At 46.7% G+C, this 24,669-nt stretch overlaps 1 protein-coding gene across 3 annotated transcripts in view; it reads right to left on the reverse strand.

The window, feature by feature from the left end:
- Nucleotides 1-23,046, reverse strand: part of LHFPL2 (LHFPL tetraspan subfamily member 2) — a 144,105-nt gene extending 121,059 nt beyond the window's left edge. The window contains exons 1-2 of one of the 3 annotated variants that reach the window (XM_045566175.1): nucleotides 22,907-23,046; nucleotides 10,505-10,578 (exon numbers count right to left, since the gene is read on the reverse strand). The gene's annotated coding sequence lies outside the window, so the exon portion shown is untranslated. Of the gene's footprint in view, nucleotides 1-10,504; nucleotides 10,579-13,128; nucleotides 13,210-19,658; nucleotides 19,992-22,906 lie in introns of those variants that run through there. The other 2 variants (XM_045566177.1, XM_045566176.1) reach the window with 2 other exon arrangements.
- Between the last annotated feature and the right edge of the window lie 1,623 nt (nucleotides 23,047-24,669).

Consider the following 24,669-nt stretch of genomic DNA (forward strand, 5'->3'; position numbering starts at 1 on the left):
TTACATTCACCTTTGGGGGACTCCTGATAGTCATTTTTATTGGGTCTCTTCCACCACAAATTTGTAAAGCTATTTCCTATTTCTAAACATTAATTGCTATTTTCCTCTTTAAACAGGTTTCAATGACACCGATACATGGCACATAAAACCACAATTCCCTCACTGAAATAAATTACCACATTGCTGGGTTGGTGCAAACTGCAAGGCAGGACTATTAGCATGCCAGGCCTATTAATGGTGTGTAATATGTTGCTATTCTCCCAGGACAAACATAAACACTTTTTATATTAATATAATATTTTGGCTTTGCCTCCCCCTTTCCAACTAAGGTGCGGGCCCAGGAAGTAGAATCTAACTTCCCCACAAGGCAGCTCACCACCAAGGATGCCCAAACACACCTAGGCGTTCCTCCTAGGAAACACATAACTCTCTGAGAAATCTGCCCACAGTGCTCATTTGATTTTATAAATATTAATTTTAAATCACGCCAAAATAAATGCACACTCTAGAAATCCCTGGATCCTAAAGGCACAGAAAGCCCGAGGAAATGCCAGTCTCCAGGACCTGCCTGCTATGGAGAAGAGTAAATGCACCTAGCACAGGGCTCCAAGACGCTCAGTCGGCCGCAGGCTTGGATGTGGACAGAACGGCACCGGCGCTGAAAGGCACTACACGCCTGAAAACATCAGCACCAAAACGCTCTGAGCCCCTCGGCCGAGGGGCAACAATCAGGGAGACACTTTTGAGAAGGTACTGGATTACTCGCCGCGGACTTGCTCCTGCTACTAAAGACAATTACCACTTACTGTGCTCCAGGTGTGCCCTCCATGGGTTCCCCCTCATTTCATCTCACAACAATTCTGCAAAGTAGGCATGGGTACCCCCACTTCACAGACGAGGAGACTAAGCCCTGGAAAGATGAATAACTTGCCTGAGGTCACCGAGCCTGGGAGTGGGGAGCAGAGACTGGACCTCAGGCCTGCCTGACTCTCAAGGCTGGGTCTTCCCGCCACACACCCTGCCAAACAGAGTCCCATCCACCCTCCTGTGGCAAAATGGGGAAGGGCTGTCTCCCAAGCATTCTCTTCCTCCAAAGAGCCCGAGAAGGCTCTCTAAGGTTTCTCAATTAGCAGAATACTTAAAGAGGCTACATAATCACCAAACAAAATCTAATCCTGTGTATTTAATCATTAATATTTTTAGGCTATAGAAAACACATGCTCTTTAGAGTTAGGGTGAGCTGGGCTGTTTGTGAAGGACAGCCGGGCTCCAGAAAGCACCCAAAGACATGAACCAAGACACCTTTAGAGCCTGGACTGGCTGGAGGAAATACTTGGTCTTTTCAGGAAGACCCCTACAGGGTCAGGCCTTACAAAGGGAGAGGATGAAACTGGGGTGATGATCAGGGATTTTATCCTAGCTCTGGGAAAGGAACACATGTAGTAGGGGAGGAAATCATCTAGACAAAATATAGAAGCTATAAACGGAAGAAAAGATGGGACACATCAAAGACTTCTTTGACTTATGTTGTCAAAGTGGGAGCAAATTCTTGCAAATAACCAAACTTTGATTCTTATACTCCTACTCTATGTACAGTATAAAACTGTACTTAAGTGATTTATACCTTATCTGGGGAGTAATTAATGAATACATGTATACTATTTCACTTTGCAATAGTACGTAAGATTTTTTTGCAGGAAAACCATAAATATAAACCAATCTTATTAACATTAATTTTTATAGCAAGTTAGAATCCTATGACTATACAATTCCATCACATTTCAGCATTTAAGTTTATAAACATGAACTCTATTATATAAATCTCCATTAACTTTTTCTCTGCTATTGTGGTTACGGACCCCTACAGATTGCTTAAAAAAAAGAGAGAGACAGAGAGAGAAAACGACTGTATTTATATACGTACAATAATGTAAGTATGTAAACAAAAGGTGTGCCCCCCTCCACAGGCAATGCTAAAACACTTTTGCACTGAAGGGTGTGCTTTCTAAAATACCCTCCATAAAAGCTCAAGGCCCACAGCTGGGGAAGTTGGGCACTCCTACCTCATTTTTGTTTGTACTTTCAAGAATCCTAAAGAGTAGAATCAAGCTTTCTCCGCATGTAAATAAATGATTGAAACTAGATTTTCCAAATAAGACATTTTGTTTTTAATCAACACATATGGATTGTTAACTTGTTTCTAATTTTCATGATTTTGCACATGGAATATTTTGGGTTCAAGTAAATATTATTCACTTCCAAAATGCTATACTGGCATCACACAACAGGACAAGCTCAAAATAACTACATCAGTGCCAGTGCCAAAGAACAGCCCCCATGAGAAGTTCAAACACCAGACTATGAGGACACTACCACAAAATCACTTCCAAAGGCCTGATTTTCACCAAAATGCAAAGTAATGATTAATGCTAGTGTGCAAATTTAACTTCACTCTTTTTATTCAAGTTCTCATAACCCAGGCAATGGTAACAATGATAATAATAAAAAAGTAATAATACTTCTTGCTGCTCTGGAAACCTGCTCAGTTTTACCTGTGGCCTGCAGAAAGCCTGCCAGCTACAGATCAATAAGCCCTGTGATCTTCAATACAAAGCAGAAGCCACAACCCAACCAATTCATTCTATAGTCATCAATCAGGTTGTGAGTATAGCTTGCCTTCTGACCCACCAGGAGATGGGCTGTCTGCTACATATTTCCTAGAGAGAAGTAAGGAGAGGTTGTACAAACTAGGCATCAGCAGAAGTCAGGTGAACCAGTGAAAGGGATTTCCAAAAGGAACTATGTTCTCTCCCCAAGGTAGCATAGAAATTCCACATGAAAATGATCAGTTGCCAAGGATCCCAGAGGAAGCACCTCTCCCCTAGACACCAAGGCCAAGTGGTGAAGCCTACAGGTCAATTTAAAGAGACACATCACTAGCCATGCTTGAGGGGTGGGAAGATGGACCAGAGTAGGCAGATGAAACCCACCAAGCAGCAAACGATGATGTCTCCTTGGGTCACTATTTGTGAATTCAAATAAGATTTCTTGACTTTGTAAATTCCTCTTGGCAACTTTTAATCTTGAATTAATTTCCTCTTAACTATTCTAAATTTTAAAACTCCTTTGTAATTGAAAATCTCTTTTTGTGAATTAACCATGAAGTTAAATAAAGGAGATAAACAAGCAGCAATGCTTTGAGTTACCAGCCTGAAAATGGCAGCATGGCTTACCACTGTGGATTTCTAAGCACAGCCCACTGCAAGACTCAGTTTCCTTGGTTGGGGCCCATGACAGCAGGGTTGCAATTTTCAAAATGGACTTGGACAGCAGGGGAGACCCTGTATGGAGGACCTAAGCTACTCCTGTCACTGCAGTGCTCAGACACACCTGGACCTTCCAGTCACACCTGCAGCGTTTTGTACACACACATTTCTACAAACAGATGGTAAGTCCGGTGAGCTCCAAGTTGCATATCCTTCTGAAAAGGAGGTGACTACGTCACAGAAGGAGGGTGGGCTCCCAGCTTCTAGGTAGTGTTCTTAGGGACAGGGGCAACTTCAAGCCTATTTGTTCCTCCAGGGGGTCTGAGTTATCAGGACTCTCACCCAACTCCAGAGGCACCACTCACACAGAATCCAACGAGAGAGCGGGCCCAGGTGCTGGGCAGTGTGGCAGTCCTGCCTTCCACCCACCACCCAAGCCTGAGCAAGCCTGTCTTCCCCCCAGTTTCACCAACTTTCAGAAGCCAGTTGGATTTTGCTATGTCTCAATTTTCTAATCTGTGTGTAATGTCAAGAAAGCCTCTGATGGACACCCTCAGTACCCTGACCTGATCACTATGCATTATAAACATGTAACTAAATTTCACATGTACTCCCACAAATGTGTACAAATTATAAAAAAAGAAAGCCTCAACTACATAAAGGCTACTTGGCACCACTTGCAGACTTTTCAGCCTATAATATCTCAGAGCACTGGAATGGGAGTTAGAAGTTGTATCTTCATTTATATCCTTCAATCATCTAACAAATGCATACTATGCACCTAATACACACCAGGGGCCAAAGGTATGAGGGTGAACAAACAAGACAGACAGGGGCCCCTGCCATCATGGGGCTTTGGCCATGTGATTCAGTGTCCTAAACTGAAATTAAGGGGCTTAGACAAAAAGCTCCGTGAAGTCCCTCCCAGCTCTCCTCTTCTCCATTCTCTGCACTGATGCCGAGAGGGGAATGAAGCATTCTGGAACGTTCCGCTTCCCTGAACAGATGCTATTTTAACTCCACATACATATAGCTCAGGCTGCAGTCCTGTGACTTATCTCCGTTCTGCCAACCATGAGCTATGCATTTCCATCCCACAGTTATTAGACTAACTCGTGCCCTAGTCTAGAAGGCCCACTGGCGTGCACAGCTCAGGCTCCTTGGCACAGGGACTCTCACAGCTCCATTCCTTCCACATGGAGGAAATCTGGTTCCTTCAGATCAAAACTGCAGAAAAACAGGAGCAAGGCTGCCAAGCCTTCCCCACATGCTGCCTGGGTTTGTTTATTTCTTCTTCATCAACTCACATCATTTCTGACACTGCACTTCAACATCCTGAACACGGCCAGGGAGAAAAGCTTTGAAGAGGCACCGAAGTACAGCCAGCTCCTGCTTAGCCACAGTCCTGAAGGAAAGGAACCACACACAGCAAAGCAAGAGGACTCTTGCCTCCCAACACTGCAGGGGCAGAGATTCTTGCAGAGGATATGGAGAAGCATTAATGAAACAAGTGAAAATCTTCCCTCTCTACCACCACCCCCAGCAATTCCGCTCAGGCAACAGTTCAGGAAAACACTTGGCTGGAGCCTTGCCTCCTGGGAGTTCCCGAGGGTATCGCATCCACCAGAAAGGGAGGTGTCCACAGTTTCCATCATCAACTTGCAGGAGGAAAATACCAGCCCCTGAATCAATTGGGGCAACAGATTTTTATAAGCACTGCACAAACCTAAGCTACGATTAAATGCACTTAACAGCAGTGAAGGTTTTTATTAGCACATCTTAAGAGAAGTTTTTTTTCAGAGCTAAGTTCAGAAATACTAAACAGAAATTTATACAAGAGAGAGGGGGGAGCTGGGGAAAAGAAAGCAATCAGACATGAGACAGTAAGAGTGTGAATACAGACAGACATGGAAAAGGCTGTGCCCCGGAAATGAGTTAGCAAGACCCAGCCCTTTCTGACGGTAGGCGGTAGGCGCAGGCTCTCCAGAAGTTAATCAGCATCTGCTTAGGGCTGTGTCAGACAGGCCAACAGCCTCCCCCACCTTCCCTGCCCACCCTGGCCACTTCCCCACCACCCCAAGAAAGAAACCAAGCTGTCTTGGGGGATGGTGCCGGCTGGTATCTGGTCAAAGTACTATTTATCACCACTACTTTCTCCCTTCTGGAGAAATCATTCCTATCCTCCTCCTCCTCTTTCCTCTGTTTCTTCTAATTATGATCACAGAGAGCTTAATCCAAAAGTCAGAAGTCCAGGGATGAAATCCATACTCTCTACTTCCCTACCAGGAGGCCTTGGGCCAGTCACATCACCCGTTTGCCCCACGCCTTCCCCTGCAAGCAGCAAACACGGATAGAAATACCTGCCTACTCAGCAGGGCTTCTATGAAGCAACAGACATGAACTCACACTGTGAACAGAACAGCACTAACCAGACAGAAGGCACAGCTCTCACTTCCCTGCTAACCCTCCACCACACGGTTTGATACTGCATAACGCTCAGCTCAAAGGAATTTGACGGATGACCATGATGCTCCCAAATAAGTCAACAACAGAAGACCAGCGAGCCTTGCTCGGAAGTAAGAAACAAACCCCAGCTCTGAACGAGCTTGCTTCTCTGGTGGATGCCTTCATTTTCAGTGTGAGTGCCACATTTCTGACTGGCCGACAGAATTGTGTGTTGGGACTAGTAGTCTTCATCTCTCACTTACAGCAGGAGAAACGGTCGGTTCCCGACCACAGTGCCCTAAAGGGTCGCTGTGCCTCCCAAGCCCTGCCCTGGCACTAAGGAAATCTGGCTCTAGGCTTAGCAGGGGGGAGATGCACAGCCCCTGCGAGGCTCTGCTACGTCCCAAAATGCCACCTCGCCCTGATAAAGATCTCAAAGGGGACTAATGAAATTATCTCTTCTGCCTTTTATTCCTCAGTAACCACCACAAAATTAGATGAAATGACCCCCTGCTCCTCTAATTGAAGGCCTACTTTATTACCTTCAATCCCAATTCTCCGTCCTTTAAACGGATATGAGACCCCGAGGACCCACAGGCCAGTGGGATTAGTAATTGATGGCTCCTTCCTCCCGGCCTGTTCCCCAGAGGGAGCTTCTCCTCCCCCGGGGTGGGGTCACAATCAGTTCAATCTTCATGCTTCAGAGGCAACCCCTTTGAACAAGACCCCGGCCTGGTGCTGGCTCAAAGGAGTAGCAACCCCTTCTCACTCGGAGCATTAGTGTCAACTCAGCCAGAAAGGCAGAGGCAAAAGGAGGAGGTCAGCGTGGTTAATTGTCCACCAGGCTAAAACACAGGCCCACTCAAACCAGCACCTTGGGAGGGCCGGTCACCCCCATAAAATGTTAAGTGCACTTTGAACCCGGGGACGAGGGGAATGAGTGCTATTTTCCCCAGCCTGCTGGGCTGCAAGGGGAGCTTCGGCTGTTTGTTTTCTTTTTCAGACTGTAGCCATAAAGGGAAGAAGGACTCCTCTGCAGTAAGGTCAGGCAAGCAGATGAAACGCAGGCGAGGCGAGGTGAGCACCAGCGCGTGCCCTTAGGAAACAAAGTAGAGGAAAGATAAGCATCAAAGGAAGAGGTCTGAGGGAGCCAACCAAGGACTTCCCAGATCTGAAGGAGGAGCCTGGGAAGACAGGATTCCAGAACTCTCAGAAATTGTTCTCAGTACAAGAATGATCTACAGGGAAAAGGAATCATACAAAATGCCAGCTATTTACTCTTTATCATTAAAAGAGATGCAAGAGGAAATTTTTTTTCCATCTTTTGCCTATTTGGAAAAGTTACTTTTATTAACTAGTTATCCACAGGGCCTCCTTCTGAGGTCCAAAATCTTTAAAGAAAAAAAAAACCTTAAGAAACAGGGAATTGTCGTTTCTTAACTAAAAGAGGACATGAGAATGATAAAATAATATCCCCAGACTTTTTTTGTAAGGCAAAAAGTCTAATATATTCCATTTTAAATCACCTTTTCCTGGAAACAAGTACCTGTAAGTTTCCTTTCAAATCAACAACAAAACCCCTACAGTAGGTAAGACAAACCCGCCCACAAATCATCGCTGACAAGCTACCTGATCCAAGTAAAAAGTGGTTCCTAAATTATGCATTGATTGTGCTCTGGAAATGGAATACAGCAAACTCTTCCCAGAGATGTCAGTACATGGGCGCAGCTTTACGATGAAACTTGAAAGGCTATTTTGGAGACTTTGATTCCTCTTTAAGGAACTATAGCAGAAAATAAAGGCTTTACCTGGGGGGGTGGGAGGAACCAACAAAGGAGCTTAAGGGGAGATGTCCCATTTATCTACATCCTCGTACCTGGTTCCCAGGCATCTCAGCAATAAAGGAAATAAATGGTCAGGCAGAGCCCAGTATGCTAATGGCACTGGCGTCCAAGACCAGTAGACCAGCTGCTGTGTGCCTTTGCTGTGATTATTCCCAAATGTGTACCCTGGACACATGCTGGACAGTATCTTTGGATCAAGGTCAATGCACAAAAACAACTATATTAAAAAAGACACACACCCTGATATAAAAATTCAACTGAGAAGGTACTAGCAGTCCCATCTTTAGAAACAGTAAACATTTCACTGAATGAAAAAATAGCACCTTATTACAAGTGCAAAACATATATTACAAGTTCAGAAGCTCTGAGGAAATTCAGGCACCATACCACTTCTTGGACTTTCTAATTAGGATGACGTGGGCAGGCAAGATCCACAGCTAGAGCCTCTGTGAAGGGGGCCTGAACCTACACCAGCAGGTGAGCCTATGTGGAGACCAGCTTGGTAACTGGAGGTCTTGACCTACACCTCACTGCTGTTTTTGTTTTTCTCTAACCTGATTAGGATTATATTGTAAAACAAGAGGCGCTCTGAGAATCAGACATCTCCCAGAAGCTCAATGAGTTGCTGCTTATTATAAATTGGTAAGAACTCCCCAGGTGTTGGGCCGTGTGAAGACCAGACACACAACAAATGCCCTGCACTCAGCTTCTTCAGGGATGGCGCGACATAAATATTCAGTAACATCTCAAATTCCAAAGACTGCTAAAATCCACTCATATTTTAACATCTGGGCTTTTCATTTCAATTTATTTTCTTAGCTTATTTTTCAAGTATGATAGACAAACTGATTCCATGGAGACTGGACATTCCTGGGCAAAGCTGAATTCCTCATTCCACCCAAGCCCTAGGAAACTTTAAGACCATGAAGAGGGTCAAGTAGGAGTCAAGTTTCTTTTACTGCTGTGTCTTCTTCCAGATCGTCCTTCAGGCAGCTATACAACTGGGACCCAGCACCAGGGAGAAGAAACCATGGGTAAGCAACTACTTTGACATGGCACTTGCTGGCCAGGTACCTCTACTAGGTTGTGGAGAGCACATGCAGAAACCAGAAAACAACTTCCTTTTGCCTTAGTGCTGCAAACTGGTTCAGCACCTGGAAAGGCTGAATGATAATGTGAACAGTAACGCTAATGTAGAAGCAGAATAAGAAGTCAGGAGCAAAATCTCGAGATCACATTCTCCTATGTGAAAATAGTCTTTGGTCAGAGTTAAACACCACCCCCATGGGCCGGGCGCGGTGGCTCACGCCTGTCATCCTAGCACTCTGGGAGGCCAAGGTAGGAGGATCGCTCAAGGTCAGGAGTTTGAGACCAGCCTGAGCAAGAGCGAGACCCCATCTCTACTAAAAAATAGAAAGAAATTAGCTGGACAACTAAAAATATATATAGAAAAAAAATTAGCCGGGCATGGTGGCGCATGCCTGTAGTCCCAGCTACTGGGAGGCTGAGGCAGAAGGATTGCTTGAGCCCAGGAGTTTGAGGTTGCTGTGAGCTAGGCTGATACCATGGCACTCTAGCCCGGGCAACAGAGCGAGACTGTGTCTCAAAAAAAAAAAAAGAAAGCAAGCACCACCCCCAAGCTTCAGAGAATTCAGCCACCCACCAGCTTCTAAAAGGACCCAGGTCCCATTTGGGCTCCAACATTCAGGTGAATCACCACCTGAGGGTTTTTACTCCCAACCCACAGGATAGAGCAGTGTCACCTCAAGCCAATCAGTGCACCTCTCAAAGCACTCAACTTATTAAGTAAGGAGAAAATTGAAATGCACTGATTTAAAAGCTTTTTATTAAAATTATTTAAACTTAAACTGGGTTTTAAAACAAAATCCTCAAGCCACTGAGAAATATTTTTATTTCCTTTGGGTTGCCAATTGGGACAGTCTATTGTTTGCTCCCTACCACCTACACATTTAGATACATGTTCCATCCCGCGGAGGTCTGCATGCCAATGACTGGGCTACCTGGGGCTTCCAGGGTCTGGGTGACAAATGTGTCTCTCTCCGAGGGCAGCCAAGAGAGCTGATTGGTCCTGGCCACAGGTGGCCATTTAGTACATTGCAACACTTACACTACTTAGGAGTAACACAACAACAACAACAAAAAAAAACTCATGACTTCTTATCTTTTTCAAGAATCTAAACTCCTATTGATTTAACCACACCATGGTAAATTCTCAACTATGTGTGGTAATGTGAACAAACATCCATATAGTGAATCCAAAAAGACACTCTACAAATCATTTAATTGGTTTAGGAATACATTATGATTTTTTTATGGCTATGCCTTAATTTAGTTCACAAGGCATTTTTTTTTTTCTCAAACTAACATTCTTTCATTTATTGAAAATCTGTTCCACGCCAGGAACCATGCTAGGTAGAAGACAGCGGCAAAGGGAACTTACAGACTAGAGGAAGAAGATGTGTACAAGCAGGTAAATAAAGCTCACCAGGGCAAGTGCAATGTGAGCAGAAAGCAGAGCCATTTGTTCTGCTGGAAAGCAGAAAAAGGCAATGCTCTGAAAAAGGCCTCTCACTTAGCCAGTTTGATAAGTAGCAGGTGAAATTTGGGCTGGGTCTTAAGTGAAGAAAAGGAATTCTAAAGCACCAACCCAAATGGAGGGGAGAAGGGTGTCTGCACAAAGGAGTGTCGGGTGACGCGAAGACGGGCAATGCCCAGGAGAAAGCCAGCCAGGTAAACAGCTTCATCAGGTAACTCACAACAGAAGCTGGGACCATTTTATACTTTCCTTAGAGGAGATGTTGCCCTACACTGAAGGATTTTCTTTCTAGGGAATGAGAATTTGGGGTGGTTGCCGCAGTGCATTGTCAAGGCAGCAGTAACCGGGACAACCTGCTTGGGCACGAGCAGTCCCAGGAACCAACCCCTTACCTGTATGAAGTGCTTCTTAACGAAATGCAGAAACTGGGCCAGCTGTCAACTCAACAGTCTGCTTCTCAGTTCACCTGAAAAACAGGAAAAAGCCATTTTTTTAAAACCAGTAGCTAGTCTTTTAATGATTCCAGTAGACCTGCAGGCCATGGTGACGGCTTCTTGGTCTCAGAGAAGAAAACCTGCCAGTGTCACTCGGCCAAGGAGTTGGACCAAACAGACCAAGGTGAGAGTCCTGGTTTTATAACTCAGTGGCAGGGTGACTAAAAGCCAAGTAATTAACCTACCTGTGCCTGTTTCCTCCCCTGTAGTGCCTACCTCACAGAATGAGTAAGAAGGCCTTCCACATGCCAGGCACCTTCTATACACCCAGAGATGCATAAAGGAACCTGTGATGGGCTCCCTGCCCTCAGGGAACCTACAGTCCACAAAGAGAAGTAAACAGGTAGCAACGCAGCTGATAGGAGCCAAAGTGAGGGAAAGACAGGATGACACAGGAGCCTTTGCAGAGGCACCAGCTGATTCCAGATGTGTCAAAGGAAGCTCCCCAGAGCAAGTGAGGGCTAAGCTGAGGGGCTGGCCCAACTAGAAGGCAAGCAAAGGGCCTGCCAGGCAGAGGGAACAGCAAAATGGGACGCGCCCCAGAATGAAGAAGATAGCGAGTTCACAAATGAAAATAGGTGTGACAACTGGAGTATTTCAGATTACAAATGGCCTTCCAGCTACTTTACAAGAATTTGGACTTTATCTTAAGGCAAATGCAAGCCCTTACATACGAGACTGGCAGGGTTCAGAAAGCTTCCTGCAACACCAGAGACAAGAATGGACTGGAAGGAGGTAATAACAGCCTATCTTAGCTGCCCAAAATGCCACATTCTAGTCTTTGATGACAGGACCAGAGAGAAGGCTCCCTCCAGCATCTCCAGTGAACCACCACTTCTGAATTACAGTCCTCCAGCGTGAGGTTCCCACCAGAGAGGCACAGCTCAGAGCCACCACTCAGGAATGGGAGCCACAGTGTGGTCTCCAGGTGTGGTCCCCACCAGCAGCAGCAGCGTCACCTGGGAGGGTGTCAGAAATGCAAATTCTCCACTAGTCCCAGACCTAGTACTCAGAATCTCTGGGGTGGGGCTTGGCCCATCTGTGTCTTAATAAGCCCTCCAGGTGATTCTGATGCTTGCTAAGAGCAAGTCTTGGGGGGACTGGGAACAAAGCTGGCCCTGCCTACTGACCCAAGAGTGACTTTGTGCTCAAGGCACTCTACCGGGCCTTTGAAGCCCATTTCTGTTTAAAAGAAAATACACAAAGCTGGTTTTGTCGAGGCTTGGCACGGTTCCTAGCCCTGCAGACCAATGAGGTAGAGAGAGGGCCAATCCACCTCCATGCGGGGGACATGGCACTGCAGGGGGACTTCATTTCCCCTGGCAAGGCCCTTCTCCCGCAGCCCTCATGTGTTTCGGGACAGGCAAAGGGAACTCGAGGAAAGTGGGTGCACATTTCTCCTTTTAGAAGTTTCTCCTCCCACTTAGCTACAGAATCTGACCACTCCAGAAATGAAACAGTGAGGTCATCCTGGAAGGCTCCACGTGGTTTTATTGGAGGGTCAAGTTTCCTTCTGGACTGTGGAACAAACTCTGTGGTTACAAAGACACTGAGGCCCAGGAGCCATAAAATAATGGATTCAGAAGAGCCCAGTCTAGATACCTCTTTCTTTGAATATCTACCTTCTCCCTAGAAAAAGAAAAAAAGATTACCCTGCACCCACACAAAAGAATATTTATCACATTGTTGTTTGTTTTTATAGCTCTTGCTTTGTGTTATAAAAGGAAAAAATGGGGTCCAAAGCATTAAAATAGTATTCAGATCAACACTGATCATGACATCAGATGATATACCACTCAGCTTCCAGGGTCTGCCCCTCGTGCCAATGCCACACTGAGGGTGGCTGAGCTGCAGGACGTGACCCGAGGCCACAGAACCATGTGGGATACAGGGGCAGAGGGAACCTGGACTCCTAGAGCACATCGAGTAATGCTGCAGAAATCCCAACTGCCCCCCGCCCCCCGTGTGTGGCACCCTACATTTGCACATGGAAGCTCTCCAGTCTCCCACCTGCCCTGTGCCTGTGGTGCCCACACCGCCTTTACATGCCCCACCCAGCCTACTCATCCTACACTGCCACACCTAGCTAAGCATCGACGATATGGCTCTTCTACCAGTCTCTCCCCACTAGACTGTGAGCTCCCTGAGTGCATAATAAGCATGTGTTGAATAAATGACTAAACACACAGACATATGGACTCACCCAGAATAACAGCTTCAGGCCTGGATTCTATCCCCTCACTTTTTCTAGTTCTAGGGATGCTCATATATCTAATAAGAGGCTTAAAGGGAAGCACTTCACCCAAATTCCACTAATGGTAGAATTTTAGGCACATCAGAAAGTGAATCCCACCGTGTAAATAAGATCTTTCTACACCCGCCAGATCATTTCCTACTTCATCTGTTTTATAAGCTCACTTTGCCCCTAGGGTGGGGCTGAGATGGATCCTGCATCTGTAGAAATGGAGGTTAATGTTGACATAACAATATGGAAAGCCCAAGTCCTTAATCTTCCAATTCACCTGGATCAGAACCAAGCTGGTCCCTGGAGGGTGGGAGCTCGTCTCCATCCATTTCTGGTTATCCATCACTTAAGAAGGAGATGCTCATTATCTCCAGTGTCTGAACCAAAGCAGGGAAAAGAGAGTGGGAAAAGTCAGCGTCAAGACATTTTATATTAAAGACTTCTCTGCAGAGGCCCAAAGCTTATAGTCCAGTATCTTTGAGAATTTCTCAAAGCACTTAATAATCAGTATCTGTAAAACCATCCTAAAAATAAAGGCTTCACAGAACTGACTTCTTAGACTGTGGACAAAGGCCTCTCTGATTTGGTTCCATCCAAGATAAGAAAGAGCCTCTCTGTAAGGACAAAAGCATGTGTCAAGATAAAAACTGAAGTGGAACCAATGGGACAGAAGATAGCCCTTGACAACCAAGTATCCAAGAAGCCAAGAAATGAATGGCTGAGGGTGACCCTCAGACACGGCCAATATCACAGGCTCCAACAGACAGGTTTCTAAATTGATATTTCTCTAAACTGCCTGGTCATAAGAACCACCTAGAAGCTTTGTTTAAAAAATTAGATTCCTAGGACTTACTCAGACCCACAAAGTCACGTCCCAGGGGAGGGGCTCGGGAACATGCACCCCAGCAGAGTGTCAGGCAAGTTTCAGAAATAATGCTCCAAATGAAACAATAGGCAACTTTTTAAAAACTCTGTGATCACATAACTTCAAAGTTATTAGGGTGTATGGGAAAATGCAGGTTTAACGGAAGGAAGCTAGAGCCTTCTTTGTCTACTTATACTTATGGAGTATAACCAGCATGTAATGAGGAAGTCATTTTAATTAAAACTTAGCAAAAACAAAAATAATAAAAAATAAATAAAAACTTCCCCCATACTTAACCACATTCCAACCTGAAAGACCCCCATAACCTCCCTGTCCTAAAGGAGTAAGGGGATCCCTGCACAGCTGCTCCCAACAGCTATTAAAGGCCCAAATGGAAGTGTCAGACCCTCAGTCTCATCCCAACAGAGCCCAGCCCAAAGTAGCAGGCGACCAATTTCAAGTGGGGGCTCACAGGCCCTCCTGGCATGCCAGGTTCAGCCTCCAGCTGACTACCCCAGTCTCATTCATGTCCCAGCGTTATGTGAGTCCTTGCCATCCACAGTGTGCTCCACAGGACTAGCAGCAAAAACATTATGGGGAGAGCTTGTTAGAAATGCAGAATCCCAGGCCTCACCCAGCCCTGAACGTTAACAAGATTCTGGGTGACTCTTGTGCACATTCAAGTTTGAGAAGCCCTCCTTGAAGGCGTGGGGACTACCAATGTGCTACTTTACCCCCACCTGTGGAACATCAGCCCAACCATTTATACTCCAGACGCTAAGAGGCCTTCTTCCCTCACATGCTTTACTCGAGCCTGGTCAGTGCTGTTTGTCTTGGGGCCAAATCACCATCAGCAGGGCCCAATGACTAGCTGACAATCCAATGCCCGATTTTTAGGGAGTTCAAAAGAGGCAGTAAGCCAGTCTCTCACATTCTCATCTGGCTCTAACATCTGCCTCCCATAGAGGGCAGGAATATGGACCTCGTGACCATAAATCAGTAGAGACAATCCAAAGTCAAACAATACCATGGAATGCTGGCTCTTTTAGTTCCAGCACAATGTTAATGAGGTCAAGGTCACGGTATGATTAGCTTCCTCTGTATCTTGGCACAGACTCCAACCCTCTGCCCTCGGGCCGCCTGCAAAGGCTGATGCACCCTTGGTTACTTAGAGGACAACAAAGGGAGGCTGAACAGAGCAGCACCAGTACAACTCAAAGAACCCAAATGACTGATGAGCTGAATGTATCGACAAACAACCTGCAGCCCAGAAGGAAGACATGATAGATAACCGGATCAGAAGTCAAAACTACTGCAGGCTGAACAAGCCACAACTGAGAAAGATGAAATTTCACAAGAAGACATACAAGTCCCATGGTCAATATTTTAACAATCAAATATACATATCTAAGCTAGAGGAAATCTAATTTCATGACAGTTCTTGTTTAACTTTTTTTTTAAATCTTTTTAAAACATGCAAGTTTTGTTCACAGTATGGCTGCTAAGAAAGCCAGCATGCTTTTAGGGCCCACGAACCTAGCTTGGCTGATCAGCTTATCCTAAACAGTTCCCCGGCCACCTGTCCACACAGGCGTATACACAACTTGTCACACCTTCCCACCACCATCACTTGGGTTCTTACTATCCAGGGGGGCCTCTCCACCCATACTATCCCTGGCTACAACTCTATGGCTTAGAAATATAAACATTCCACATGCCAGCTTAGCTCCCTTGGGAGGTGCCCTTTCTTTACAATAGAACTAAGCACAAGCTGGAAAAAACATGTGACTAGACAAGATAGCCTAAGCACACCCATTTACCAAAAGGATTTGGATCGAAAATGACTTACAGTCACTGACTTAAGCCAGCACACCATGCTACGTATCACAGCATGAATCCCTGCAGTCAGTAATTAGGTCAGTAAATTATGAGCTTCCACCACAGCAGAACTCTGAAAGGACCACTGTAAGAACGCGCAAATGAAAGAGTAAGTATCTGTTTAGACACACCTCTCTATGTAGAATCATCCTCTAAGAATGGACACTGTGCCATTTTAAAAAAGGAGAAAAAAGATGTGAGTTTAGATTGTTTTTAAAGTTGTGAGCCATGTCTTAAGTGCATACTTAATGTATGCACAATGTAATGTACAAATGGTAGTCATTTATAAACACAAAAACACTGCTCACTGGGAAGTAATTCCTAGAGTATCCAGTCTGTTATTTTTAATTTCAGAAAATTTGATCTCCGTGGGCAAGAGAAAAAAGTCACTTTTTAAAAGAAGTTATTAATATTTTGTCCTTAACAAGTATGTGCCATGTATTACTTATCTGAAGATTAAACAAGGCTGTCAATGCCGTTAGAGCCTTCCTTAAACAACTGGCTAAATGCCTCAAACTGGAAAACAACACATAAAATTCAACTGCAGCCTGCCCCAGGAGAAAGGAAGTTTGAACTCCAGGTGCCCCTGACAACACAGCACAGTGAGGAAAGAAAGAAAATGCTGAACAATAGAATCAGTAGAGGAAAAAGAGCCCCTCTTAATTTTCCGGGCATGTGGGGAGGTTGCTGCTAAAGAGATATTTAAGATCTCACTGCTGGTTCGGGTTCTACTGAACACTGAAGTAACTAAAGAAAGAAATCTAACATGCCAGTATGGTACTTATTTAATTCAGTACTTCTAATTAATTACAAAGAAACACCTCTCAAATCACACTTAAAATGTTTAGGAAAACATACAAAACATACCCACTAGAAGGAGTGGGGTCTTCCCCATGGCTCTGAGGAAGCTGCCCCACTCTGGCTTTGGGTCATAGCGCCCAGTCCTAGTTACATTCCTGCAACCTTCCTGTATTTTTAATTATATTAACAATGAACAGGAATTTCAATTCTGTTTAAAGACAGAGACTGTCTTAAGATGGACGCACCACAAATGTAAAGAGATGTACAGTGTTGTGACCAAAACCACGATAGTTTTGTACAGAAAAACAAAATAACCCACCAGCTCTTTTGCTCTGAGTTTAAAAGTAACATGCTACTTACAGAAAATGTGAGAAACAGAAAAAGAAAAAAAAAGTAGTCACCCATAGCCCCACCAGCCCAAGATAAGCAGTTAAAATTTTAGTCTATGTCCTTCCAACCCAGGTAAGCAGGCAAGGGTGAAGTGAGGTGTTATTGCTGGTTACACGGACTGACAATGATTAATCATTGCCATTGGAATTACTCTAGATCCACAGCAGTAAGGAGTAATGGTTATGCACAAATCAAATGTCATGCCTGCGATTCAACAAGCATTCATTGGGGTCTACTTGGCATACTTTCATTTATTGCACAAATAAATAAAATGCAAATTAACCCCAATGGCACTTGAGGGCCATTTAGTAACCTTAAAAAAGAAGGTAGATAAGCCTCATCCCCAGTGGACATGAAAACACAAGTTGGTTCTCCCAGTCCAGAGACTAGAAGACCCTGGCTGCCCTCTCTAAGGTAGGGAAGGAAATGTTGCAGAGAAAGGGGGTGTGCAGCTGTTGGAGATGAAGACCTGAAACCACAGATATGTGTGCAGCTGCCCATAAGCAAGCCACTGGTCCCTGAGCATCTATGCACTTTTAGGACCAGAGAGATTCAGCCTGCAAGGGAATGTTCTTGGTCCCACACACAGGGAGAATTTTCAAACTGTTATTAACACCCTCATGTCACATCAGCCTGGGCTGCAAATCCTCAACATATTGCCCTTGTGCAGCTAAAAGCCAGACAACAAGGTTCTGTCCAATTGAACCATTCTCTGTACTTAAAGAGGACATAAGGAAGGAACTATTTCTACTGCTAATGTCACTTCAGTAAGCATTACACATTGCTCATTACTGACCCACTGAAATACTCTATACTGTTCATTCAGATACTGTAATTGGGTACAGGGTTCAGTGACTATTATTTTTTAAAAATGTGAAGAGTTTTAAAAGTTAGTTTGATTGAACCTCAAAAGTTTCACCCCCAAGGAAACACCTCTAAAGTCTTATTTAAGTTTGACAGAAACATTTTTTTAAATAGTGTCCATAAAACCACTTAATCAATAAAATGTGATAGTAAATCAAAATCAGAACAAACCCACAGGAGGAAAAGTCAAAATACACTGAGGTTCTCCTTTCTAACCTGCCAAGTCTCAAAGTCAAAGTTGGGTGTTTCTCTCGACCTAGCTGATGGCATTAAGGTTAAATTAAGAAAACACGCAGATAACATGCACCTCTTTAACTGTATTCCATATTTTGTAGATGTACACAAAACCAGTTGACATTCTCAACAAGTCAAGGTCATCTTACATTTTCTTAAATATACGTATGTATATTAGTCTGCTCAGGGTGCTATAACAAAATACTGCAGACTGGGTGGCTTAACATTTATTTCTCATAGTTCTGGAAGTCAGCAGATTTGGTTCCTGGTAAGGGCCCTCTTCCTGGCTTACAGGCAGCCACCGCCTTGCTGTGTCCTCACGTGGTAGAGAAATCGCGAGAAAGCTCTGCTCTCTTCCTTTTCTCATGTTGACACTCATCCTATCATGGGGGGCCCACCTTTAGACCTCAACTAAACCTAATTACCTCCCACAGGTCCTACTTCCAAATATCATCACATGGGGGGTTAGGGGTTCAACATACACATTTGGGGGAGGATACAAATATTCAGTCCATGACACACGTGTGTGTGGTATCAGTGTTATCAGTTATACATTCTAGCTATCAAACATGTTCAGAACCATTCTCCGTACATTCCTCTTAACTATCTCAGTTCAAAATAACACAAGCAGACCTTGCCAAGTCTGCAAAATAACATCAGTAGGAACCTGGTCATTTGAGACCAAGGTCAGGGCCTTGATCATCCCCAGTTAGGCCTGGTGCAAGGACAGAAAATTTCAGTTTCAAGGACACAAACTACTCTTGTCCCGGGCACTATTTAGTAAACCTTGACAGACCAGGCAAGAGAAGGATGCCTCCCTACAACCACTTGCTGCTACTATAACCGAAACAACAAAAACCTCCCTCCTTCATCTCTAGCTCTAGACCTCTCTTCCTGCCTCTGAATCCAACTCTTTGCTGGACATTTCTCCCTGCAAGGCCATAGTTCAGTTTTGGATTCAACTGAACTCATTACTCTTGGCCATCTCTCCAAACTGAGGTTGCCCACAACCGCTTACCTCATTGACAGGTGCCATGACCACACCATCACCGTGGGCTCTATCTCCTAAGGGACCACCCCCAGGAGATGAATAGGATGTATGGTCAACCTCCCCAGGGCTCCCCTCTCCCCGTCACCCAGTCCTGCCAGGATTCCTGTGCTACTGCACTAGCCTTCCAGCTCACCTCGTCTCCTGCCCTCCTTGTGGCTCTTTCTAAAGCACAATAGGATCACAGCCTTCACCTGCTATAAATGCTCCACCCTGCACACAGCTTTCAAGATGATGTTCAGCTGAGCCCTCAGCTCAGCACCCAAGACCCCACACAGCCTCAGCTCAAGACCCCCGCACAACCTCGACTCTAGCCCAAACAACTCCCATCAGCACCCTGATTGCATTATATCTTGTCAAACCTCTTAGACGCCAAACATACGTTAAAGTAATAAGAGAAAAAAAGTCTTGAAAATGTGTGAGGAACCAAGTATTCACTCTTTTCTCTTTTATTTAAGACCTTCTACAGCAAGAGAGTCAAGCATTTCAAGTATCAGACAAGACTCTTCCCTTGACACATCTAGCTTTTACAAGTGGATGATCAGATCCTACTTTTGATTCCTTCTTTTCCTAAGGCTGAGAAGTCTCACTTCTAGGAAAAACTGCTGTTTTCACTGCACATGAAATAATTTGTTTCACTGACCAATGGTTCTGCTCAGCCACTGCTCAAACTGGACACATACTTTTATAAAGTACAGAGAGAGGCCGGCCCCCATCCCACCCTTACCCTTACGGAGGACCCACGGGACTGGCTGTCCCCTGCCGCCACTCCAGGGCCCAGGCAGATCACTTCCCTCTGATTAGGCTGGACAGTGGAAAGGAAGTACACCCAACATGCTGCTTTCCAGTGCGTGGTCTTCTGAATCAAAATGAGAGCTTCCAGGGCTTACGGAGGTTCTTTGCACAGAGCTTGTTTCTCCTGCTAAAATGTGTGTTCTCTGAGAGGAGAGGGCTAATCTTCTTTCTTGCTGTGTTACCAGAGCCCAGGATAGAGCCCCATAGGTACCTGCTGAATGAATGGATGAAGGAATAGGTGTTCTCTCTAAGTTATAATACAAGAAGTAATACACAGCAGTTCCTCTGCTTAAGATATACTCTTTTGCTAAGAATGCCTTTTATTCACTTTGCTTTTAGGTACAACTTTAGTAAAAACTGGGCAGTGCATCATTAACGCCAAGACATACTTTAAACTTACTTTTTGTTTGTTTTTTTGAGACAGGGTCTCACTCTGTTGCTGGGGCTAAAGTGGTGTGGTCATAGCTCATTGCAACCTCAAACTGCTAGGCTCAAGTGATCCTCCTGCCTCGGCCTCCCAAAGTGCTAGGATTATAGGCATGAGCCACCACACCTGGCCTCAAAGTTGCTTTTTGGAGTAAACTCTGGAGGTGAGCTATTTACTTACTGTTTGTATCTTTCTAAGAGCAAAAAGGATTCGGTAAAATGTTGCTTTTAGGATTCCCAAGAGAGGCACTTAACGTGTTCACCACTAGTTTTCTTTCTTCCTCAAATAAAATTTGGATATTTACTTTGGTAGGAGCGGGACCTGAGAACCTGCCATTGAAATGGAGCACGAAGCCTGGAACTGCAAGCCATGCCTGTCTTCCAGCTCTCAGATCCACACAGAGCCTGCCTGCACTATACTCCCTGGAAAATGGAAGCCCAGAATGGGTGAGAAGGATGCAGCCTGCAAGTTCTAGAAAGAACAAGTGTTTCTGAGTGTAGACTGGCAGAACATGGTTACAACCTCAGCCTAGTGTTGCTCACTCAAAATCAGCTACCTTTGCATTCCTGCTCTTTGAATACCACCACTCTTTCCTAGGGATTTGGAATACTTGACCATTAACATATTCTGAGCACTTAGTGTGAGGAACTACCCTAAATCCTGCATAAAAGTAATCCCAGTTAATCCTCAAGGTGATTCTTTGATCTCTTACCACCACCATTTTATAGACACAGAAACTAAGGCTGTGATAAATTAAATAACTTGCCCAAGGTTCAGGTAATAAGTGGCACATCTGGGAACTCGAATTTAGGTCTTCTATATTTTGGTCTCCTACTTTGTCAAGTCTTTGCAATAAAGAAGTTGAGAAGCTGTATAAATGTTCATTAAAAAGAAATACGCAGTTTTTTATGTTGTTTTTCTATCATCTCCTGCTATGGACTTTCCTCCCTGCCCAACACTGTAGGCAGTAAGCAGGTGCCATCAATTCTGAGCCCATGCACATGAGTGACTAGTATACATTACTTTTCCCAGGAGGCATTGCTTTGCTCTAATCTACAAAGATCCTTCTTTCTTCTTGGGGACAAATTGCTAGTTCACATATCATGACTCAAATTATATTCAAGAATGCTCATTTGCAGTGTAATTATTCTTCCTAATTGGACTGTTCGGAAGACAAATGACCCCCCCCCATTCCCCTCTCCTACAATACACAATGCCTTTTTCCTGGTATAAAATGTTCGTTGCAACCTTTGCAAACCACAACAGGCCACACAGTCTGTTCTGTGACCACTTAGAGCAAAATACTATTATAAGATAGTGTTTTGTCTGCTATTATTTCCAAACTCTTAAATATTTCATCAGATTCAGATTTCTAACATAGGTTAATAACAAGCCTATCACAGTATGACAGCAAAAAGATAGGAGAATCTTGGATTTTATTTCTCTTCCCTATCTCAGAAACGTTTACTCTTCCCACTAACATGTGTTCTCTATCTCTTAAATTTAAAAAGGAGGAGTTTTTAAAAGAGGACCGATAGGAAAGAATCAGGATTGCTAGCCAAGAACAACGGCAAGGAAATTAGCATCTGATCCTCTCTTAAACCTGGCAGGAGTGAAGCTTTCAAGCCAGTGGGTAAGGCAAAAGCAATGCGCAGGTTATAAATGGCCCTTCCAGCTCGGTTACTCACGCTTAACTCTCTGGGGGGAGGCTGTAACAGCTCTGGCTCCAACACCCATTTGTCTATAGTGGCCCCTTTGCGATTTCAGAAGTTCTACTTTTTCACGTAGGTCACTCACCAGTGGTAACCTACAAGCACAAATACACTCATACAGAGAAAATGGGAAATACAGGAAATTGCCAGGGTGCGGGTGAGGACAGGGGTGGGAGATAAAACTTTTGTCTTTATGCTGGTCTAACTCCCATTGAAACAGCTCATGTACTTTCATAGAACTCATCACCCTCCTGAAATAAAAGTTGAACAGGATTTTAGAAAATCCTTTGCTTTTCTAAGTTCAAAGGACACTGGACCGCTGAATGGAAAAGAAAAACAAAAAGCAGTGTGCCTAAAAACATCCAGAAACAGTCTCCCCAGTCCTTCACCCATCCCATGGGCTCAAACCACCCACTCCAGATGTGGTCTTCCCCACTCCACACCCACCTCCTCCAGCCTGCACCCCGAATCACCGCGCTGCCCACAAGAATGCAGTCCAGATTTGAGAAGCAGCTGACGTCTGCGGCCGGCGTGACCCACACGCCACACACCAGGCCCGGCGGGGGCGACCGCCGGGCGGCCCCCACGGCGCGGTGCCAGGCGCGCCCGACCCCGGCGCCGGGCTGCGTCCAGGACCCGCGCGCCGCCGTCCCCGCCGTGGCCGCCGGTCGAAGCCCGCCGGCAGCGGCGGGAGAGCAGGGCTCGCGCCGGCTTCCTGGGAAGACGCCGTTCCAGGCACAACTTTTTCCACTTCGCCGGCCGCAGCGCTAAGAGACGCAGCCGTTCCCGTCCCATTCCCAGCATCCAACACCCTTCCCGCGGCACCTCCAACCCGTCAGCGGCCAGACCCTCTCCCTCCCCGCGGGCTCCGGAGCGCAGTTCCCGCGCCAGCCGCGCTCGCAGCCCGGGCTCGACCGGCCGCGACGGCTCCGCGTGCGCCCGCGCCGGGTGCCCTCCGCCCGCGCCCCCAGCGCCCACCTGGCCGCGGCTGCGGGCTCTCCCCTCCCACAGCGCGCGCTGGGCCCGGCGTCCCCAACTCACCCAGCCCCCGCTCTGCGGCTCCGGCTCCGAGCCCGCAGCCTTCCCCAAGCCGGGGCTTTCCGTTACGCCTCCTCGCAGCCACCTCTCTCTCGCCCCCGCGGGCCGCTCCGGGAAGGAGGCGGAGAGCGGGAGGAGGGGGCGGGGAGGGGCGAGCAGCGGAGAGGGTCCGCGGCGTGGGGAGCAGGGGGAGGAGGAGGCGAGAGAGCGCCGCCGCCGGGCTAGCACTCAGCGGGGAGGAGCGAAAGAAAGAGGCGGCTGAGCCTCCCAGCCCAGGCCCCAGCCCCGCGCCGCTGCCCAGTCACCGTCGCCGCCGTCCCGCCTGCGGCCGGGCGGCCGGGGGGAGGGGTCGGCCCGGGGCTCCCCGACGCGGCGCGCGGCGCGCGGCGCGGGCGGGCGGACGAGGCCCGGCCTCCGGAGGGGAGTGTCCTGCGGCGCCCGGGAGGGTGCCGGCGAAAGGGGATCCCCGAGAGGGGGCGCGGGGACCTGGCAGCCGGACACTGCGCCCGACGGGCCACGGCGGCGCCTCCTGGGGTCCCGCGAGGGCTCTCCGGGCCGAGCCCGGGAACCGTGTCGGGAGCGCGGGAGGCGGGGAGCGGCGCTGTGGGAGACGCGGGGGAGAGGCCGGGCTTCTTCGGCGGGGAGCGGGCCCTGGGGCGCTCTGAGCAGTTCCCCAGACCCAGGCTGAGTGGGAAGAACGTCGGCCTGGCGGCCCCCGGGACTCCGAAACACCCCACCCCCGCTGCCCTCTCCCGGAGAGGAGGCTCTGGGCTTGTTTCCGTGCCCTGTGAGTCTCGATCTAGGTGAGGGACCCGGGGCCAGCAGTCACAAAGAATATTCCTAAACAGAACGCTTGGAGTCCTGAGACATCTTCCCCCTCGCTCCAAAGACGGTTTCGGGGTAAATGTTGAAGGCACTTTAGCGACAGTCTGAAAAGACATCCTTGTCCAGAGAGAGAACCCAATAACTCCACCACCACCCACAGGGGTGGGAGCAAAGAACGGAGTTAAATGGCCATGAATTAATGTGCCAGTATTTTTTGTGATTGAAACATTGGGGCGCGGCATCTGACCAAGCAAACTTGTCTATTTTTCTTGCCAAACTTGCTGCCGTCCCCAGCTTCTCGGGGCCCTTGTCTGGGACATCTCTATCCACCAGTTGCCCAGATTCAGACTACTGGTCAATTTGGGGTCTCTGCCTCCGCTGCCAGTAGCCACTCCCATTGGTTCTTCACTTTTAATGTCTTTCCAGCTGTCCTGTGCTGTCCTTTCCAAGCCCACTGCTGCCTTCCTGGATCTTGCTGTCTGGGACTTGATGGCTTCAGTGGTCGCCTCCCCGGTTCCCTGTCTGGCCCTCTCTGCACTTGCATCCATATGCACAGGCCTACAGTTAATGGCTCTAGAACACCACTGGGACAGGCCACTTCCAGTTCTAGAAGCACTTTGCCAGTGTCCACCCTCCCCCTGCACCCACACATCCACTCCTGAGAGCCTGGCACTCTGTCCAGATGGGGCTCTCCCCTCCTCCACCCCCGCCCCCTCCATCCATGCCTGTATCCACGTGGGAGTTGCTGATGCTCTTACCAGAACTGGAATGCTCTCTTTCATCTTCTCCCACAGCCAAGTCCAACTTATCTTCACTGAAAATGAACTTTGCAGTACTACATTTCTGCTATAAAAGGATATATGTGTTCTTCCTATTTTGTGAAATCACATGCTGGAAATAACAGGGTTTATGGGGGAAATAGGGTTGGGAACAAATGACTC

This window comes from Lemur catta, chromosome 12 (genome assembly GCF_020740605.2).
Source record: "Lemur catta isolate mLemCat1 chromosome 12, mLemCat1.pri, whole genome shotgun sequence".
Classification (NCBI taxonomy): Eukaryota; Metazoa; Chordata; class Mammalia; order Primates; family Lemuridae; genus Lemur; species Lemur catta.